Genomic DNA, 17187 nt, shown 5'->3' with positions numbered 1-17187 from the left:
ACTTTTTTGGAAGTTGGCTGCCTTTTGTTCCCACACTGCTTCAATAATGGTGAGGTCTGATCTCTGGGGAGGCCAATCTATAACTCATATATGCTTTTACTGCTTTGTCAGTAAGTTTGGGATTATTGTCAGGTTAAAAAATGAAGCTGTGGTCAATCAAACTTGTTCCAGATGTTCATAATCTCATCAATTTAGAGAAGATCCAACACCACTGGCTGAAATACAGTCCCGAACCATAACAGAGCCTCCACTGTGTTTTACAGATGACTGTAAGCATTCACTGTTGTAGCTTTTCCTGATGCCCTGTGTACATCCTGACAATAATTTGAAGTATAAATGTCAAATTTGGATTCATCACATCAGACCTGTTTCCACTGGTCTTCAGGTCAGTTCTTGTGTAATTTGTGTAATTTGACACACCTCCGTCTCTTCTCCTGTTTCTCTTCCTTAACAGCGGCTTCTTGACAGCCATCCTTCCACTGAGACCATTTCTGATGAGGCTTCAGTGAACAGCAGAACAAATGAAGGGTCAGATGCATCTCTTAGGTCCTGTGTCAGGTCTATGCTGGATTTTTCCTCTTTCTTAAGAACATGACTTTCAGATGTTGTTTATCAGCAAACAATTTTGTTTTTATTATTTTTACCTGTCACTTCTTCTTTTGTCCTCCTCTTGTCAAGTTTCCTCTTTTTTAAGTGCCCAGATATGCAACATTTTAACTAATAGCTCTCTGGAAATCACCTTGCTGGTACAAAAATACTATTTTATTCCTGTTAAACTGTATTATCAATCCAAAGTGAGATCTTTTTTATCTTTTAGAAATTTGGAACGAGCAATTCATGCGTTTGTTTTATCTCAACTGGATTACTGCAATTCACTATATGTGGGTGTCAGTCAGTCCAGCTTGGCCCGGCTCCAACTTGTACTGAATGCTGCAGCTCGCCTTTTGACTCGTGTGAAGAAACACCATCATATTACTCCGGTGCTTGCTTCCCTTCATTGGCTTCCAGTGCGTTTTAGAATTAAATTCAAAATCTTACTTTTGACTTATAAAGTGCTAATTGGCCAGGCACCGGACTATTTGTCTGACCTATTGCAGCTTTATATGCCCTCTAGAGCAGCGGTCCCTAACCTTTTTTGCGCCACGGACCGGTTTATGCCCAACAATATTTTCATGGACCGGCCTTTAAGGTGTCGGGGATAAATACAACAAAATAAAACTAGTACCGGTACCAAAAAAAGAAAATTTATTCATAACACACGTGAAAAGACCAAGGAAAACCGAGTAAACGATAACAAAATAACGCTGAAAACCGATAAAAACCCTGAAAACTATACATTTCACACCTGAGCCTCAACTCTCGCGGCCCGGTACCAAACGACTCACGGACCGGTACCGGTCCGAGGCCCGGGGGTTGGGGACCGCTGCTCTAGAGCCCTTCGATCAAGCGATCACCTGCTCCTTACCTTACATAAGTCTAGGATGGTTCATAGAGGAGATCAGGCATTTGCGGTTGTGGCACCGAAAATGTGGAATGATCTACCTCTCCACATTAGAAAGGCCCCAACTGTTACTCTTTTTAAATCGCATCTTAAAACATATTTTTTTACTCTGGCTTTCGAAACTGTGAGAGTTACCAATTCTTTTATCCTTATTTTCTTTTAATTTTCTTACCTGTCGTTGTTGTCAATGTCATTGTTTAACTGTTACTTTGTACAGCACTTTGGTCAGCTCCCTGTTGTTATAAAACGTGCTTTATAAATAAATACATGAAATTAAATGAATTATCTTTGGCATTTTTCTTAGATTCAACTAAAGAAATGGGAACAAATGATGGGTTTTGCAACAAGCTGCTGGTAACAAAGCATCTAAAGATTCGATTTAAAATAGTTTTCTTGGTAAGTTCTCTGTTATGTGTGGATACAACACTGGTTATTGCCTTGAGTAAGGTGCCTTTTTTATACTTGAATGATTGACAAGTCCTGAGAACGTGTTAATAAAAAAAAACATTCCTTGGAAAATGGTTTAGGTACTGGGAGAGGACAGAAAGTGAGTGGAAAAAGCAACCAATGCCCAAAGACAAACTTTGAATGACCTTCAGAAAGCCTGAAGAGCTATTGCTCGAGACCACTTTAAAGGGGCGAAGTCTGGATCTAACTGCAAATATGAACATGTATGGCAAATTAGGCAGTAAGTATTCCCACCTACATGTTGGCGTATTTACCTTCGGTCTGATTTGAAAACTACATTTTTAAATGATTACTCTTTCAGGAAGCTAAAGGGCAAGTGCTAGTAGCCCTGCTGCAGTAATAAGTTAGCATCCAAAGAGAGTCACATTAAACAGCCCAGAACTGTTGTCTCAGTCTGACGGTGAGAGTAAACTGTGCTGAGACATGCTTATGATGAGCAAACAGCTACGTGAAAACTGTGAACCTATCCATTAGCATCTAAACATACAGAATATTATGTAATGCTAAGCTAGCTCTTTGTAGAAATATTTTATCAGTGTCACGCAATCCTACAATTGCTATAAATCACGATCTCCAGACAAACATTTAACATGCATGCAAGGTAAGAGCAGAAACGAAACACAGCTTAAGATTTCAGAAGTTGGTGAGTCTCTCTGCCCTTGGGACATCAGCACTGCAGCATGATGATTAGATCCTATGAGAAGAGTATTTCCATAATCCTGGTCGGATGTGGGTCCAAAGACAGTAATGAAAGGTAGTAATGAAGAATCAGGAACTGATTAATCATGATAATGATGACAGAGACGGATGTCCTCCTTAGACCCTAGAGGGCAAAAATGGATGGATGGAGAGGTTTACAGAAAAAGTTAATGGCTAACAGTCATCCCTATTTATATCCGTCTTTTCTATGATATTCTTGTACATTTTGCTATTTGGCAAAGTTGTAGTAATAACCTATTAATACCAAAACACCATGCATGTTTGGGTGAATAAGTCAGAGTCACGTTTTTGGCAACACCAGTTATAAAAGCTGCAGGAATCATGTTCGATCTGCCCAAAATTTGTCATCCCCACTGTAGTTTATTAGATTATAGTACATCACCTTTTAAAAGATCTTCCTGTAAATGTCTTATCCTTGCATGTTGCAGTTTTTCTCTTGTTTTGGCCACAGAAAACACATCCCCAGCACACTACACTGGAAAGACCTTATGGCCAGTCGTTTCAGCTCATTTTCATATTTCTTTTTGTCAATCTCTCTCTCTTTCTCTCTCTTTTTCTCTCAGTCTTTCCCTATGTAGGACAGTGCATGTGTATAGATATATTTTCAGTGTATCGGTCCCCGGAAAGTAGAATTGGAGATCATCCAAGGAACAGATTGTCCCACTTTTACGTCCTGAAAAAGTGGAGCGGCCAAGTTCTGTCCTCTATATCCCTCTCTTTGACTGGGTCTCCACCCTACAGCCTTTTTCATACGACCAATGACGAAGAACCGTCAAGAACACGCCGGGCCTCCTCCAGTGTAAAATGGACAGAATGAGCCACTAACATGGAGAGGAGAGGGCAGTTGGGTTTATATGAATGGTCTGACGTATGAGTTTACGGGGGAAGGGCTAAGCTGAGATCTACCCTGCATCATCATCAGCGCTCATTAAGGTTGGACAGCATAATTAAAAGATCCTGTGAGTTTTCGTGTTTACATTCTCCAAAACAAAAGTTTAAAAAGATCCACAGAGGAATTTACTCGCTTCATTTACCCTTGCAGTGACGAGGCTTGGCATTTTCAGGCTGTAATTAAATCCGTGCCTCATAAAATCCGGCGAAATGCGAGTGTTTAATTGACAATCCTAGCATACTGGATTCATTTTAAAGACGGTTAACAATGCCAGCAGTAGATACATCCTCTGTGCACCCAGAGACTGGCAATTCCCGCAGCGAGGATGGAGGTGGGGGATGGTGGTGGCGGGGTGATCCTATCAAACACAAACAGATGCGTTTAAATCAGCTGCTTATCTCATGCTGATCAAACAAAAACAACAACAAAAAAACCCCGATAATACTGCTATTGGGTGATTAAATGGATGATTAAAATAATTACCCCCAGCTCTCCATTTCACATAAAACATCCTTCTTTCATCTGCAGGCCAAAAACCTCACCAAGGACTGCCCTTCTTGTTTTTCTTCGCAGAAATGGGCCACAGTTGTGCCCCCCATAAGTTACTTGCCGCTCACCTGATGTTTCGAGCACAGTCGATAGTTCTTTAAGGAGCAGTCAAACACATCTGTGCTGGAAAAATGTCCAGAGGAAAGCAGCGTTAAGCGCCAGACCAGTCAGCCCAAGCCTGGCTGGCGGTCTTGTGTAGATCAAAGTGGGCTATCTTTCCTCTCAGACTGGATATAATTGGGTCAGGTGGAGCGTGCACTGAGGGCCTCGCTCGGGCTAAACTTGGTTGGTTGGGCCGGGAGACCTCAATGCAGCACCGATTTAGGAGTGAACATCCCCCGTGCTATTTCTGAGACTTCGCTCTAACTATAAACACGCTGATAGCACGGCTTAAGTTGTGTTGTTGCCCACGCAACAAAGCAACAAGAAAAAAGGAAATCTAAATCAGGGTTCCTCAGCTTCTCCTTTTTTTGGCCCATGACCTTGTTTTCATAAGTTATGGTTAAGTTTGTGTGATAACAGCAGAGTTTTTGTATATTTTAAGATCTTTTGACTCTGAATATAATATTAAAATGCTCCTCCATCTGAAGACAGAGGACCCTCCCTAAATTAAAATCTGCACTTTCACGCTTCATGTAACATTACACAAGCATATTCTGCATGCAGTTTTGCTATTAAACACCCTAATCGAGGTCCATGTGCGTGTGTCCTGTAGCAGCGCTGAATCCAAGCTTGTTTTTTGTGCAACCAGTGTGTGCTAGTGGATTGAACCCAGTGTCTTCACCAGCTTGACTGCTTCACCTAACTGCATTAAACTGTGGTGCAGTGCTGACACGTACAATGCCAAACATCATACAGCAGTCGTGTTTTTTCAACAGTACCCTCTGTTGTCTGCTAAAACACGAGCTTCCCTTTCACTCGCTGCAAACGGAGTTACAAAAAGCTCATTAAAATGTCAAGAAAGCAGAGACTTCAGAGGCGTCTGTACAGCAGGTTTCCTTCTGTTTCTCAACAACAAAAGAAGGAGCAGGAAGAGCAACAGCGAAGAAGTCAAAATATTTCCAAAGAGGATAGGCATCCTTGCATTCAGCAAGCTTTTCAAGGAAACCCTTTTCTTTCTATACTAATGGCAGAGCTCCTGCCTTAAAGCGTTAAATGCAATGAAAAGCATGCCACAAGCAAACTAGTCAGACATACGGACATGAGTGCGGGTTTTGCGGCTTTGGGGTGGATTTTATGGCCACAAATTAAGTGTCCGCTAGTGACAGTTTTACTTACCTTGCACGTCCAGCGACTTAAAGATAACGCTGAGAGACAAAAATCAACATGTACTAATAAATGCTGTTAGACATGGCTGACAAAGTGAGAACCATGTCAGTGGCTGTCAGGACCCATTAAAGTTTATCCACCTTCCATGTAACAAAGCATAATTCATGCTACAGTCTGGAGAAGCCTTCATTATTAACTTTGCAATTTCACTTTATACCGCTGTGTTCTCCGAGTCAAGAACTTTGTAATAAATCTTAATCTGAAACCAGGAACAGTTAAGCTAAAAGAGAAACACGATCTCTAACATTTATCCCTGCATGGTAGCAAATGGGAACGTCACTTTTTCTTTTCTTTTCCAAACTAAGGTTAGATGTTGGACAATAAATACATGGTTTTTTTTCTTTTTGCACCTGTTCTTCAGTGTGACAAGATTTGCACCACCTCATTACAGCTCTGAAGTGAGCCAGAAGGGCCTGGAAAAAAAGGCAACTGAAGGAAACAGTGAGGTTAATGAGCTGAAACAATTATACTAAGACCTAAAGGTGTGCGATCACCCACTTGCGCTGGAGCTCTGTCACCTTATGATGTATTACTTCTGTTTTTATGTAATAAAGAAGATTGAACTCTCACTTGGTTTCTGCAACAACAGCTGCCAAGAACACAGAAGTGTGTTCCTCTTTTTTTTTTTTAAGATGCTTGTAATCAGGGCATCTGAAATGCAGCTGCTTCTCTCTGAGACGTCTTCGTTAAACAACTGCGACTTAATGGTTCAATCATTAATTTGAAGTTGCGTTCAGAAACGGTAAAGCTCAAGGTGTTTGAGTTTTTCATTATGGCGGATATGTTGCAGTTTGCTGGCATCTATTTTCATGGCTTACGGCAACTCTCCAGATCTTTCCCCTTGGGGAAATCTCCCTGTATGTAATAATGAAAAGCCTGCAGAGTCAGGGGAAACAACTCGTCTCTCCTGTTTCTTCTTAATGAGCACAGCAATGAGACTCTATCCACTCCACAAATAACAATTAGAAGTGCATTAAAAAATTGGTTTTCAAGGTTATTTGATGACAACTAAATGTTAAGCAGAGAGTGAGCCACGCCAGTTTTTTTGTTTGTTTGTTTGTTTTTCAACCAGATTTTCAGATTATATCAGAGTCCCCTGATATACACGGCACTTAATATTTGTGTGTACGTGTAAAAATATGCGCAATTTTATTTTGCTTATGTATTGGTTTTTCATAGCTCCACACCCCTGTGGGACTGATTTACAGGGTATTTTGTTTCAGGGTTTGCATTTCTGCTTCATATATATACAGTAGAAGCTTGTTGCTAATGGAGCCTAGCTGTATTCTTCCACAGCAGTAAGCTGTCACTGGAAATAGTCGCTCAGAACGTCGTTTTTTTGTCCTACACTTGCTCCATACCAAACCCTGGGGAATTGCAGGGCTATATAGCATTGTCACATCTGCTACACTGACCCGGCTGCTAATGGACTCCCGCTCTTCCCGATTGAGGAGGACAGGGCAGCAAAGAACACCACGAGACGGGACAGGACGAATCGGAAAACTTGATTTCTGAGACGCTCATCTCCGCTGATACATCGAGCCGTTTGGCTGGTCCAGCGTATTTCATCTTCCGCTCAATTGCTTCATAATCACATTCTCTTTTGGCGTTACTCACATAATATGTATAATCGCTCAGTCTCTTACTGGCGTTGATAGTGTCGCCCAGCTTTCTTTTGTTCCATTATGATCAATTGTTCTGTGTTTTGAGGAGGCCATTAATCTTCCATTGCCCACTCTGCTCCAAATTGCCCTCTTTGTTTATTTTCTCCCTCTCCCAAATGAATTCCCCTCAGTGCAATTCTGCAATAGAAAAAAGTATGCTTTTAAAGCCAGCGTTGCTTGTTGTGCATTAGACAGTCAGGCCAGTCTTAGGAGGTTGTGCGAAGTCAATTAAGTGGTATCTATAGGATGAAAGGGCACAGAGTTGGAATGCATCACTGTTGCATAGCTCTAGCTAATACTCTGGTGCACTTTTTTCACCCAAGCCTGAACCAAATGAGGCGTTTAGGTGTATGTGTGTGTGGCTGCATGCGCATGGCAATCGGTTCTCTAGCGTCCGTAGAGGGTTTCCACCTTTCCACCAGCTGACACCAAAAATACTGCGAGCAGGCAACGATTTTGACAAGTCACAGCTAAACAAGTGTGTGAAATGTGGGTGTTGATGAGCTCCCGTTTGATTCTGCTCACCTTTCCATTTCAGCGCCTTTTTCTTTCTGAACTCATCCCAGCAGAAGTGTCTGGGTGGTAATAATACAGGCATGTAGGTAGCTTTTATATAAGCATAAGTATTAACCGTTTTTTTTCTCCAAACGTCCACTTCTAACATACTCTATCAGCTATTCCACCATTTCTTGTATTCATGGATTACTGTCATATTACAGGCCATAACTGACTTTGTAAATGGGGGTAATAGTGAGCGATAGTCACAGTCCAAAAATGTATGATTATAACTCAAAGTGGAGTCAGATTAACAGCTCCTCTAGAACAAATGGTTCTCGCTAAGCTCTGTGCCCAGGTAGCTCTTCATAATGTTAAGACCTATTTAGCTAATTTGGCTTCACCTAAGAACGTGGACCGAGTCAAGAGTTTCTGCGTTTTTCCAATGAGCCAAGCAGGAACTGAGGGCGAGGTATTAAAAGATACAGTCCACATGTGTAAATATGTACCTTCTCTTAATCAGAGCACTCCCACAGGATGACGGCTCTAGTGGTGCCACGTGGTCTGCAGCGACACATTCCCCAACCCTTCATTCTCCCCTCTGTTTGCTCCTTTTTGTTTCATCATGTTAACATTGACAGTGTCTTAAAAACATCCTCTAGATGAAGTGAAGGTTAAAGCCAGAGTGCATATATTATGTTTAGAACGTAAATAAAATGCTCTGGGTGGCAGAGGGCTGTGCTGATGGAGGCTGACCAACAGCACAGTGTTTAACAGGAAGGTATTTTGTGGACTCTTTGGCTCCTGGTCCCAAACCCCCAGGGGGATCTAGGAAGCCACCTTGAGAACCACTGACTTTCAATTTTCTTTGCACAGAGTCGAGTAACAACACAATTTATCTCACTGTACTAAAAGAAAGGTCAAGGTCACAGTATAATAGCATCGGCGAACTGTGCTCCTGTGAGCAAACAAATACATAACGATCGTTCCACATGCTGAATGCTGTTACTTTATCTATTAAAGTGTGCATTACATTAGAGCAGTGTGCGCTCACTGATTCGTCCTACAGCTGTGAGGGAGTAATTTGCTCAGTTGCTACAGACTTTTCTTTAGAGGCACTGTGACTTTTTTTGTTTGTTTTCTGTCCCACTTTTCTCATCCTACATAAAACATGTGAATTAGACCTCAGAGGACATGCATGCCCCCCCCTCCCCGTCACAATTTCAGCAGCTTCTCCTTCTAAAGCACTGTGACTTTCACCTCGCCGCTAAAGATCATTTCCTTCTTTCCTTCTTTTCCATTTACGTTCACACAGTAAAGATGTTAATGCTCCTTTGTATTGCAAACACTTTATATTAGTTTAGTTGTGTGATACACACACAGACGCACAGCAGTTCTCCTTCAGTTACATTCTGTAAGTATCGAGGAACACAAAAAACTAAATACCTCTCGGTCTGTAGTTCAGGCTGTGTTGCTCCTTGTTGTATCCGTAGTGACCTCCTTCATAAACCACAAAGAGAGTAAAAAGGGACCAGGATTAAAGAAATGAGAGAAAGATCCAGTCAATAAAACATAGATGAGGGGAAAAAATGAAAAAGTGATTTGCCTTTTTCTCTTTCAAAATCACATTTTCAAGCCTTCTAGTCTTTAAATATGCATCGGTATGAGCCAGCCCGAGCCCCTGTATTGTGCAGCTTCCCTTTCTCTTTTTCATTCACACACACACAAACACACACACTCTTTCACCTACTCTATGCCCTGGTATAGCTTCTCTCTTCCCCTCCCTCTCTCCGTGTTGCACACACATTCATGCACTCCCTCTCCAGCATTGCATACTCTCTTTCTGTCTTACTTCAGCTGCTAGATTGATCTGTCTCTCCTCCATTCTCCTTCCTCTCTGTGAACCCACTCTTCACCATCTGTCAGTTGTTCTCACTCTCCCTCTCCCTCTCTTTTTCATACCCAAGTGCTCTTCTGTTCAATTATCCCCAATTTTCTTCATTATTCTGCCTCATTCTTTCAGTTTTTCACGGTCCAACCACCTCTCCACTGCTCCATAGCTCCTCTCCTATTATGTCAGCCAATTTATCAATCAGATACACTCACGTCACTGATTTCCACCTTTTATCTGTCCCACACACAATCTGGGCATGGGTTTGCACACTGCACAGCTCCCTTTGTCTCCTTGATGCTGAAAGGTCATAAAAAAATAGCAAAAAAAATCTGTTTGTGTTTGGGAACTTTCCAGTGATAAATATAGCAGGCATGCTGCCTTGTTTTAGCATGTTTGCAGCTATATGCAGAGCATTTACCAACCAGTCAAGCACTGTGATAACCACTGGTGTTTGACTTTGAAGACTCTGTGAGGGCTGGTGCATCTTTGTGTTGTTTTCTCAGCTGTCTTGCCGTTTATTCTTTATAGCCGTTTGGTGCTGGCACTTCCCAGATCCCAGTACAGTGGACGTGTTAGCCTTTTCTACAATCGGAATATTTAAAGAAAATTAAAAGTGGTTACGCTGAATTACCTAATAAACCTGAAATTCATTACTTTAACAGGTTAAGAAACTGCTAGTTTATGTTCACACAGTACTTCACTGTGATGGCTGCAGTTACAGCCCCACAGTGGTAATATCAGTGTTACAGTAGTGGCTTACACATAACGCTATTTAAGTTTCCCCTTTATCTTGTTTAGGTCGGTCTGTGTCAGCTTTTGAGTAGAGGGCTGTTACGTTGCCCTCTTTTGTGGGCACAAGATTTTGATTTTTCTGTGTAATTTAACCAAGTTTGTTATGGAGTTAAATGTTAAATAATTTTTTTTTTTTTTTTACTTTAACCTCTACCTGACTTTCCTTCACTGCTTGGTCTGTCACATTCACAGTGAAAAGGCTTTTATGTACTTCTTATTCTAAAATACAGAGATGGAAATGTCTTATTTGCTGTCATGACTGAAATTTAAAAACAAATCTTTTATGACATGTTTGAAAATGTTGGCATCAACACCTACCTGATTATGAGAGATTGGGAAGGCATGGTAACGCTTCTCCTGGGAATAATGCTGCCACTATCAAACAATCTTTACTTTAAATTTACTCAAAAAGGAAGAGTTGGTTAAATCCTACTAAACTTTTCATCTCTTTTCACCGTCCAAATTATAACAGCAGTTGTTTTTGTCATTATTGATATCGTTTTAATTTCTACATGGCTAATATTTGACTTTTGAAAAGACCAGCACTCTCGGAAAAAATACTTTATAAAGGTAAAAAGATGGACTGTTATCAGCGTCCTTTATCAAGAAAACAAATAAGATAATGACACCTGCAAGAAAACAACAACAACAAAAAAAAACATGCCAAAGGTAGCAAACATGTGCCCGCTATCAGCATCATTACGCACTTCTACAAAAACACTATCAACACAACAGTACACAACAATATTAAAACCACTGGGATATGATGAATCAGAATCAGAATACGTTATTAATCCCGGAGGAAATTATGTGGTCACAGTCGTTCCAAGACAATAAGAAGATGTCGGTGTTGGTTCTCAGTCATCCAGCTCATGGTAGGAGATTGGAAAGAAAATGACTGAACGTCTTCCTTCTTCATTTTTTGAAGACAGGTATTGGAAAAATAAACAAAACCCCGTGTTTTCACTAAAGTTATCAGACACTAGAAAATTAATTCTGTAACTAAATGAAAAGAGCAGCTTAACAGTTCTTCTTCATTCAAGTCTTTATGGCTTTGTGTGGCGTGCAAATCCAGTATGTTTCAGTTTGTAGCAATAATCTTTTTCATTTACCGCCTATTTTAAGAGCAGGTATCATGTCTATAATATAAAATAAAGCGACTTACAATTACAATGGGCACAATTTAATCACAGAAAAATGCCATTTGGGAAACTAGATATTAAAGCTAAAGAAGTCTGGGAAGAATTATGGCAATCAGCCCTGATGAATGTATCTCCCGCTCGTAAAACCTTTGTTTGCAAAAAATGGACAAATTCTTAAACAAGTCGGCAAATAAAATCTGAGTTTATTGACACATACTGTCTTTTAAACCCTTTAAATAAAGGGGAAAACATGAGTGTCTGTATTATGGATATAGTATTTGAATTTTGAAAACATCATGCATTTATTTACCTTTGTTAGTGTTTTAGATTTCCTTGAATATATATATATATATAATTTTTTTTTAAAAAAGGATGATGCAGTCAGGAGAGAGACCCTGCCTGCCAGTCCAAGCCGAGGTCTGTGGGTACACAAAGGAAACTGTTAATGATCATTAATTATCTATAAGTCTGTCAGTGATCAAAGTTTCTTTGAAGTGAACTAAACATGCCGCAGTCTCATCGGCGGTGACACTGGGCTTTTAGGGAGGGACTGCTGTAAAAGAAAGAATTTTGATAATTGTTTTATAATCGTCATGACCAGAGATGGGCAGTAACACGTTACTGTAATCCGATTACTTTTTTCAAGTAATGAGTAAAGTAAGGGATTACTATTGCAAAAACGGTAATTAGATTACCGTTACTTTCCCATAGGAACGCTGCGTTACTGCATTACCAAAACCGTGATTTTTTGCGAGAATTCTCATGACAGTGAGGTAAGCAAGTGCTACGTTTGTGACAACAGCTGTGTGCAGATCAACTATGGATAATATATGGCGTGCGGGAGAGAGTATGACCGTGCAGCGTTTAAAGCCTGGAAGTACTGACCTTACTTTAAGTTTGATTCCATAAAAAGTGACAAAAACATTAGTGTCCGTTGTGCGTGGGAAGAAAACTTCTTTTTACAGCGAAAAAAACCCTAAACTTCCAAGCAAGCACCGAGTGCGCAATGACATAATGGGAACCTCACAGAGAAACTCGCGGATTCTTCCACTGACCGCTGCGGCACACCTGCATCAGGGTAAACCTCCGCCTACCCAACTCCTGCTTTACAGGTGAAAATAGAGCAAAAGGACCTCTAGTCTTTGACTTTATTTATTTTCTGCTGTGTTTTACTTGCATCTATTTAAAAGAGTGAGTGTAAACACACAAAAAATATATATTTTATGTGCTGGAATGTGCAGAAAATAGGTTTAAATATTAAACAAATTTCTTCCAGTCAGAGAATGTTGCATAATAAAATTTTTGCTTGATGCATAAAGTTAAAAGATTAAAACTAATAAAACAAGTTTTAAAAAGAGACTTTTCTTCCATTTGATTACATTTTGTATGATGAATTGTAGAAAAAGTAGAATTGGGCTGAAAGATCTATCACTTTATCACCTATTCAGGTTGTAAATTGTGTTTATAAAAAGTAATTAAGTAACTAAGTAACTAAGTGATTAATTACTTTTGAAAATAAGTAATCAGTAAAATAACGGGATTACTTTTTTGGGGAAGTAATCAGTAATTAGTTACTGATTACTTTTTTCAAGTAACTTGACCAACACTGGTCATGACTAACATTAATCACCCAGTGCTAAGACAGGTTAGGTCAGGTGTCGGCTGTCTTATTAGTTACAGAAATGTTGTCCTGACGTCATAAAAGGTTGTCGAGGTAGGTTTTTCAGGCATTTTTGGAAAAGCTCACAAGCTGAAGCGAAATCTAATTTTCCAGAGATGATAATTAAAAGTCTCCCAGTTCTGTTGATGGTGACATTGCATGTAAATTTCCAAAGACCCCACCAAGCCACTAGTTTCTGGTGATGTCTGCATGTTTGTGACAAGCTCAAGGTGTGATTACGTCACTCTGCGTCCCACTGGGAATCGAGTCAGTATCCTTACATGGCACAGCATCTCCCATGACAGCTACATGTCACCTGCTGCAAGGGCAGGCTGCCAGCGCAGGAAAGGTAAACACTCAGCAGCAGAGCAGCAGAGGCTTCCAGTTGCTTCTGACATTAACCCACAGCCAGCCTGCACCCACATTTCCTGTCCATGACCTACCCACTGAAGCAAAAGACGACATGAACTGTTCACTCACTAAACAGCAAAAGTTGCAAGACTGCTGTCTTCACGAGGTAATAAAAAAAAGATAAATTAGGAAATGATATATCCCATGCTCTAATGTCAGATAAGTAACTTTATATAACAAGTATCTTTCAGTGAATAGCGTTTATGCTTTTGGAGTGTTTGAGTGAAAAGACTGTCCTGAGGCTTGCTTTATGGCAGCTTTTAGAGCCCATCAAAGAGACGGATGGAGGAAGCAAAGCTCGGCTGAAATACATTAATGTGCACAACAGTACCCTCTGCTAAGAGGAGATGGAGATGAATCCTGCCATATCCAGCCTCTTAAGGACAACATGACACCTGCATTGTTACCCCTGATAAGAGCTCTAGTCGTTGCTCTGCTTTAATGGTGTGCCACTCCATAGTGCATATTCACCACACTTTCCATCCTACCTTGATGCTTACACTGCTTTTGCCACCCAATGTCCTTTTTTCGTCGTTTTTAATGAGAAACTAGTTTTCTTCCTCCTTTCTGTGTTAACCCTCTCGAGCAAGGAGAGAAAAGTGGGTCATGGGCAGATGGAGCGTACAGTAGTAAGAACATGCCGGGTAGATTTTTATTTATTTATTTTCCTGTGTGTTTTTTAGTGAATTCAGCTTTTTTTGTAGACGTGGAATCAAAAAGGCAAAAAAAGAGAAAAGAGGAAGGATGAGAGACAAAATATTGATCTATGAATCTTAAGCTGTGAAGCACTTTGAATTGCTGGTTTGGTGTAAAAAAAAAATTCAAGTCACAGTTTCTGTGTGAATGAACTGAAACGCTACAAACCCAACTGCATTCATGTTAGCCTAACAATAAAAATCCCATTTTATGAGTTCTGCACTCACAAACTGAGACTGATTTGCATATTCACAGCCCTAAATGCAGTTATTCACTCTTAAAATTAAATAGTTTTTTTTTATATATTTATTGGACAACTGCTTAGCATAAAGACATTCAGTAAAAACAGGCTCAGATCTGGCTTAAGGCCCCATTCATATGTTTTTCTCAAGGAAAACTGATGCAGTGCTGGGCTCTGGTGGCCAATTAAAGTAACTGAAATACCGCATACATTTTTTTAAGTTATCAGAATAATGTGAGAGAAACAGGTGAAAAGGAAAGCAGTAGAAACAAGTTGTCTTTTAAAAAAAGGATTAGGCTTTCTATCTTGTCAGCTCTTTTTAATCTATTTCTAAATAGATTTTTAAAAAAAGCAAAACTGTTTCCTGTGTTTAAATTCTTGGAAACAAAAACAGAAGAGGAGAAACTGCACATTGTCAGTTTTTAAGGCAGACAAGTCCACTTCTTATTTTGTTAGTTCTTTTATTCAGCTTTGCCCCAATAAGGGGAAGTTGTTTTTTTTAAACTAGCCCTGAGTTGGCTGTTACATTAGGCCACGGGTGATCTAACACGTAAAACCCACAGTGTCCTGATGAGACCTGCGCATATAAAGTCATGTAAATTCATGTCAATTGTCATGTGACTATTTGACCTGAAGATTATTTCCAGTTAAAGTTTTTAGTGCTACAATGCAGTTTTTAAACCTGAAATGGGGAACTCTAGCTTTGCGTTAACTTAGTGTGGTCACCGTAACCTTTTTATTTCTTTTTGATTTGCATCATGTTGTGGTAGCAACAGCAGTACAGCTCATCTCACCGTGTTTCTGTTCTCAGTCTTTGTAAGGGTTTGCAACAGTTTGAACTGGTGAGAAACTGCAACAGCTTCCCCTGAATTTCTCAGAACTGCTTCATGAAGACCAAATACTGAGCAGAAGGTCAGTTCTGAACACTTAAGCTGCAATGCTGGAAGAAACAAAACAAAAACTAAGAGGAAAAACTCCTATTCTAAGAACTTTCATGAGGCAACCTCTTCAGAAATTGCAAAACACTGAATGTATCATATATCTTAATAGGTTGACAAGGCTACCAAAGGGTTGCTCAAGATAAACACAATGAGGTAGCAAATAAAGAAAAACAAGAGAAACAAGGGTAACGTGTTTAGTGTGTGACTTTCCTTTGAAGTTAGCTAAATTTAAATACAATTGAGGGAGGATAGAGTTAACCGATACACACTCTACTACCCATATAACTCAGGCCACTGATAAACCACACCATAGCTTTTCTTTTACTCTACCAGACTCAAAGCACTTTATACAACTTGCCTCAATCACACAAGCACTTTTTTTCTATATCTGTGCAACAATCAGTATGTCAAATTTTAACATGGAAAAAGGGAGCAGCCAGAGATTGAATCACCGAGCTCCTGAGCTACATCCACCCGAGATGGTGGTGAGTGGTCAGCAGGCTCTCTGATGTGGACTGATAGAAGATGGGCTGTAAGTGATGAGGGAGGTGAGTGTGCAAATAATATGAGATGCCTGTGGTCCATGTGAGGTCAGCCAAGATGTGAACAGCAAGGAATTGTAAAGGTCTCTACTGCAGAGTGCTTAGTGTGCATTCATTTCTTGAAGTCCTTTTTTTTGTGAAGAAACAAAGAACTCTCTTCGAGTCTGATTATGATATTTAAACAGAGATTCACTCAGGTTGTTAGTTGTTGATGAGATTGAGTTGTTTCACGTATCGGCTGGTGGAAAAATAAAAGCGCTGCACATTCTCTTAGGTCTGTTGCTCACTCTGCCCAGGAATTCCTGTATTTACTTTGGAAGACCAGAATCCTGCAGCTCAGTGTTGCTCACCAACTCATACAGTTGACTTGTACCAAACTGATCCCATTATGGGGTAGATTGAATTTAATTCACTCCAAAATAAATAAATAAATAAATAAAATCCCCATAAATTGTAAGATGTAAATTGTAAATGTAAAGCAAAAGCCTCGGGTTTATTCTTCGGTCTGCACATCATTGCTATTATTCCAGGAATTTCAAACAGAGGCCAGTAGTTTTCATCTCTGCCAAAAGGGGACTTTACCTCAGAATGACTCGCATCATCAGTCCAGTTATGATTATTAATCACAGAATTTAGACCTGAAGGCTCTTGCTGAGACATTATAGCTTTCCTTGCGTCATAACTTTACCTGTAATTCGTAATGAAATGAAGAGCTTCTCTGTAGCAGTGCTCAAGTCACAGATTTGAAAACTTCATTGACTTTTTTTTTTAAGCTGGTTTTGGTATTTTGACTGTTTTTGCTTTTTACAGCTTGTCTCTTAACCTTTATACTTCACTTTGTCACTAACGATACTAACTACTAGACAAATACAGCATCCTATATGTTTAGTTGTCTTCAAAGAGACACTTGGGTGCATCTGCTGCAAAACAAACATGACAGCAACGAAACAGGAGGAACCTTTTTAAATTTGATATTTTCTACAAAGAACAATAACGTGCCACTGTACCTTTCACATGACAAAAAAACTACATTTTTCTGCTATGTTTTAAGAATTGTCTTAGCTAGGGAAGTGTGCTCAGTTACTTATGTGATTCTTCTGTGAACAAAATCTGTAAAAAAAAAAAAAAAGAAAAAGAATTCTGTACAAACAAAATATGAAAAGAAGAACTAACCAACTAAATAAATAAATAAACAAAATGGCGCACTTGAGTGGTTTGCTTCAGGTGTTCTTCACCGTTATATGAGGTAA

At 39.8% G+C, this 17187-nt stretch overlaps 1 protein-coding gene across 1 annotated transcript in view; it reads right to left on the bottom strand.

Annotated features, from left to right (window-relative positions):
• LOC102781682 (SH3 and multiple ankyrin repeat domains protein 1-like) overlaps positions 1 to 9115 on the bottom strand; it is a 46107-nt gene extending 36992 nt beyond the window's left edge. Inside the window, exon 1 of the mRNA XM_006801022.2 lies at positions 9065 to 9115. The gene's annotated coding sequence lies outside the window, so the exon portion shown is untranslated. The remainder of the gene's footprint in view (positions 1 to 9064) is intronic.
• Between the last annotated feature and the right edge of the window lie 8072 nt (positions 9116 to 17187).

Source organism: Neolamprologus brichardi, chromosome 8, assembly GCF_056152115.1.
Source record: "Neolamprologus brichardi isolate AB-2024 chromosome 8, ASM5615211v1, whole genome shotgun sequence".
In the NCBI taxonomy this organism is placed as follows: Eukaryota; Metazoa; Chordata; class Actinopteri; order Cichliformes; family Cichlidae; genus Neolamprologus; species Neolamprologus brichardi.
The sequence above is the reverse complement of the archived record's forward strand: the minus strand, read 5'-3'. Positions and strand labels throughout refer to the sequence as shown.